The sequence below is a fragment of the Chiloscyllium punctatum genome, chromosome 28 (genome assembly GCF_047496795.1).
Source record: "Chiloscyllium punctatum isolate Juve2018m chromosome 28, sChiPun1.3, whole genome shotgun sequence".
Classification (NCBI taxonomy): domain Eukaryota; kingdom Metazoa; phylum Chordata; class Chondrichthyes; order Orectolobiformes; family Hemiscylliidae; genus Chiloscyllium; species Chiloscyllium punctatum.
The window spans coordinates 61,837,603-61,842,900 of NC_092766.1; the positions used below are offsets into that span (position 1 = coordinate 61,837,603).

At 42.7% G+C, this 5,298-nt stretch overlaps 1 non-coding gene across 1 annotated transcript; it reads left to right on the forward strand.

Annotated features, from left to right (window-relative positions):
• Window positions 1–430: 430 nt before the first annotated feature.
• Window positions 431–512, forward strand: trnas-uga (transfer RNA serine (anticodon UGA)). The gene has a single exon. It is a non-coding gene; the product is annotated as a tRNA-Ser (tRNA).
• The last annotated feature ends 4,786 nt before the right edge of the window (window positions 513–5,298 follow it).

Here is a 5,298-nt window from a genome sequence, read left to right on the forward strand (position 1 = left end):
CTGGATCCATTCCTGTAAATTGGTTCTGCATTCTTTCTAATTCCGATTTTTTTTTTACGAATGTAGCTGGTGTTTATGGACTTAGTATGAATATTTCTAATACCATATTTCGATGAATATTAAAACACAACTTTGGCACCAGATGATGAGCAATTGAGTCAAAATCGATCGGACGCAGTGAGACAATGATCCTCTCTTCGTGTGGTGTACATCCGTGACTCTATAATTCGACGAAGAATTATTTCCGCAACTCCAGCTGTGTCAGAATCTAGTTTGCGGTGAAAGCCTGTCAATCTGCTAAGGTAACGTTCGTCTGGGTCTCTGCAAAGGATTTGGCGAAATCTTTGGGTCTTGACAATTTGTTGTTCAAACAAATTACGTATTTCATGAATTTAGTTCTTTTACTATGAAAATTGGCAAATTTGCTGCAGCTGTGATGGCTGAGAGGTGAAGGCGTTGCATTTGAAATCTAAAGGGGTCTCCCTGCACAGGTTCGAATCCTGCTCGCAGCGTTGAATCTGTTAAAATTCATTTATTCCTTTGCAGAATTTGGATTTTGTGGAGCTTGAGTTTTGCATTCAATCAAAAGTAAATTTTCAACTGTGAAGAATCCGAATTAATTTCAAGACGTCTAATTGAATAAAGTATATGTCAAGACACAAAAAGCCACCAACTTCCAACACGAATCAGTTTCAAAACATTTGTCGAACTCTCGTGAAATTTGAATGTTCGGGGTTGTGGGGGGGTGGGGGTGGGAATTAAGCAAAACAAGAAGCGATGCAATACATTTACCTGCAGGTGATGAGTTTTTTTAGGATCAGTTGAAAGTCAAGCTGAGAAGTTCAACCTAATTTACAGCTGACTCTCAAGGCCAATAATCTATTATATCAGCAGTCAATGAATTAGAAAAAGCAACTCCATGTGTGGAAAGGAACTCGACTGATCCAGGTTCCTGCCTTGAGGTGTGATAAGGTAAGGCGATATCAGCGGAGTAGAATTTTCTGGAAATATTAGAAATGGAATGTTAACGGACTTCTGCTGTCCACATTCGTAAAAAATTGTGCATTAAGAACTGAATTTGAAAATTCACGATGAAAATCAGACTTAGCCCTCTGCTTGTGGTGTAGCATTGTTCAGAACAATAGGTTGTTGTTGAGGCTAAAATTGACCAAAATAATCGATGGGGATCTTATCCACGGCCTTCGTTGGAGCAGTTGGTGTGGAGAGCTCAGCTTGAAGAACCAAATGCCAATTATTCATCTTGGCTGTCTGAATTGCTTAGTTAAACATACTCCCAGTTTAATGTAAAAACCTTTGCGATCAGAGCTAGATGTTTTCATCTCAGCATGTTCCGATATGAGAAGACACTCCATGGAGTAGATGTGACTTAAATTTTGACTCTAACGTCAGAGATGTTGACACATTTCTGCCTCAAAACAGCACCACCATTGGTATCAAATCAAACTGAACAAAGGACGAGTTCCCTTAGACATTTCCTTTCTGCAGACTCTGCCAATGGACAGTTCAGGCCCGATGTAGGAATAGGGCGTGGTGACATCTGTTCATATGTGGATCACTTCATTCTTGCTCACGCTCCATAAACCGTAAGTCATTTTGAACTTCTTAGCCATCACCATGATAAGTGGTACATAATGCACAGGTTTGCTTCTCCAAAGAAAGAGCGAAATCTTATTCAATACAGACGCAAATTCAATTGTCCCTTGGTCGACCAGAAGACAGATATCGCGAAACAAAGTGAATGCAGAAAACAATCAATGTTTTCTTGGAGTCAAAAAGATGTACTGGAAGAATGGAAACATATATTTGGAATTAAAGTCACACACCACTTCCAGACTAAATGTTCTTGAACCGTTATCTTAATTTGACTTTCATGTCCACAATTACTGCAAAAATTATCTTAACAACTCAGTACTTTGTGTTCTTTGATATTGTCTCCTTCATGTTTCTCTTGATTTTGAAATTAAAACCGAGCAATAGTAATGCACCCTATTTCGCTTGCAAAGATCAGAAGAAGATCAATTTATAAGAGAACAGAAATAAAGCTACGTCTGTCTTCGGAGAGAAAACACAGTTACCATTTCGACTCCAAAAAGTCTTCTTCAGAAGTCTGCGCAATGAACTCAAAATCGTAGACTGAAAACGAAAAGAAAAGCCATAATGCCGCGAATACACCACCCGCAAGCGCATCAAGTCCTACTCGAATATGTTGTATTACTACTCTCAACATCAGTGGAGAACGGAACAAAGCTCAGTCTGCAGTTGTCAACCTGTTATGACGTAGTTTGTAAAGTCAGAAATATGATTAGGTAAAAAGTGGGATGAAAGCGGAATATCAGAAGTCTGAAAAAAGCAAGTGCGTGCTCTGTTTTGAAGAAGGTTGGCAGTGATGAAAATGGAAATTAACTCCAGTGAGAGTTGCTTAATTAATACTCAGAATCGTTGCAACACACAGGGACGCAATTCTTTTTGCTGGGTTTCTGTTCTGCCATTTTATAATCACGACTGCTGTCGGGTTTGGTTTCCATTCCAGGCTTAGGTGACTGCCTGATGGAAGTTTGCACATTCGCCCAATTTCTATGTGGTAGCTCTGGTTTGCTGCCACATTCTAAACATATGCATGTTATTTGAATTCGCCATTGAATGCACACGGTTACAGAGACAGTGATGTGGAGAGTGTCTGGATAGGACGTACTTCAGAGGATTTTTGTGAACATAAATGGACACAGTGGGGTTAGTCTGCTGTTTCCTGGGTGAGCTACATGGACAGAGAGGGGTCAGGGTATTCTTCCGTGAGGGAGAGACATTGACAGAGTTGGGTTAGTTGCTCTTACCTTTGTCAGTCACGCAGATACAGTCGGGTCAGTCTGCCCTTCCCTGGGAGAATTTCTTTCACAGAGTGGTGATAGTCTGCTTTTCCCTGCCTGAGTGAAACAGAAAGAGCGGGGTCAGTATTCTCTTCCCTCGATAATTTATGTTGACAGTCTGGCTTCCGTCTGCTCTTCTCTGGCGAGTTAAATTGGTAGAGTGGGGTTAGTGTTCATTCATTGGGTGAGTGCCATAGACAGAATGGGATCAGTCTGCTCTTCCCTGAGTGAATTACATTTATAGAGTGGGATCAGACTGCTCTTCAGTGAATGACTTATATTGACCATGTGGGATCAGTCTGCTGAGTTACACTGAGAGTGTGGGGTCAGTCTGCCCTTCCCTCAGTGAGTAACATGACTGAGTGGCGTCAGTTTGCTCTTCCCTCAGTGAGTTACATTGTCAGAGTGGCGTCAGTCTGCTGTTCACGGAGTGAGTTATTTGGACAGTGTGGGATCAGTCTGCACTTCCCTGGGTGAGTTGCATTGACAGAGTGGCGTCAGTCTGCAATTTCCTAGTTGTGTTAAAGTGATCGCGTGAGGTCAGAGTGCTCTTCCCTGGTTGAGTCACATTGACAGATTGGGCTTCATCTGCTCTTCCCTGGGAGAGTCATATTAACAGAATGGGGTCAGTCTGCTCCTTTCTGAGTGAGTAATATCACAGAGTGCACTCAGTCTGTTTTTCCCTGGGTGACCTACGTTAAGAGAGTGGTGTCAGTCTGCTCCTCCACGGGCGTGTTACTTTCTCAGAATCGTGAGAGTCAGCTCTTCTCTGTCTGAGTTTAACAGCAAGTATGGGTTCATTACGGTCTTCGCTGGATGATTCACATAGACAGAATGGAATAGGTCTTCTCTTCTCTGAATGAGTTACTTTGACAGAGTGGGGTCAGGCACGTCTCCCTGCTTGTGTTTCATTGACAGAATCAGATCAGCCGGCTCTTTCCTGGATGAGTGACAGAGACAGAATGGGTACAGCCTGCTCTTCTCTGAGTGAGTTACGTTGACAGAGTGCCATCAGTCTGCTCTTTCTTGGATAAATTTTACTGACTGAGTGGTGTCAGTCTGCCATTTGCTGGGGGAGTTACATATAAAGTGTTGGGTCAGTCTGCTCTTCCCTGGATGACTAACATTGACAGAGTGGCGTCAGTCTACTCTTCCCTGGGTGAGTTACATTAACAGAGTGCGGTCAGGCCATAAATTCCTCGTTGAGTTACATTGATCGTGTGATGTCAGACTTCTGTCCACTGGTTGAGTTACATTGACAGAGTGGGGTCCATCTGCTCTTCCCTGGGTGAATTACGTTAGCAGTTTAGGGTCGGTCTGCTTTCCGCAATCCAGGAACTCCATCTCTAGCGGTTTCTTGTCAGTATCTCCATACTGAGGATTTATGGAGTTAACAAAAGTAACTCGTCCCCTACATCTTTGGGATAATTAGGGATGGGCAGTGAATCTTATCTCATTGAAAGACAACTGTGTCCCAGAAATGCATTTCTAACAATTGCATGTTCTAATTCGACACTGCAAGCGGTCGGGAATAACTTGAGGAGAGGTGCAGGGTAGAATAATTAAAGTCAAATGCACTGATTCCTAGGAGACATAATGCAAGATGTGAGTGTGGAGCTGTTGGTGCAAGGCTCAGTGTCAGTGCTATTGGTTCAGCATTTATTGCTCACTGTTCGCAATGACTCACACACCACCGCTGTCAATTCAAAACAATGAGCCTGTTCATCTTGGTTTGAAAATCCCTGCGTGTGCATTAACGTGGTTAATGGGACGCGAGAGGAGATGAGCACATCCTCTTTATTCTGTCAGTTTAAACAGACGAAAATATCTGTTGGATGCCAATGCAAGAGGATACTGTCTTTTTCTGTGCCTTTTTAGTGGGGCATGCTCAGCATTGAAATGCCTGTTTTTGCACAAGCAGAGTTTTATTGCCATTCATACTGAGCAACATTAATACAGAAAACGCGTTTTCGAATTCCTGTGATCAAGTGGTTCAGGCATTGCACATATGGACGAGAAATCTGGCTTTGAACGTGGCGCCATGGCTTAGCTGGTGAAAGCAGCTCCCATCACACTGGTGCCTGCTCATTGTATTGAAAGCTCGTTATTTCTCGCAAGTATTGTGTTGCTGATCGAGAAACTCAGTGTCCTGTTTGAATTGCTGTACATTCTGATTTCGCGATCCGGCTTCATTTTCCTGGTTTAAATCCAGTAGTGTAGGTTGCTCTTTTTAACTACTATTTTAACCTGAAGATTCTTCCCGCAGTTCCACAAGCACTTCTGCTTCTCATCCTCTTATTCTCATTCCTTCATTCCCAGTTTTGTGGAAATTAAGTGGTGAGGCAGGAGACACTGCAGCATTCCCGGGAAATGTTGTGGTAATGGCACTGACACCACGACATGATCACCTCAT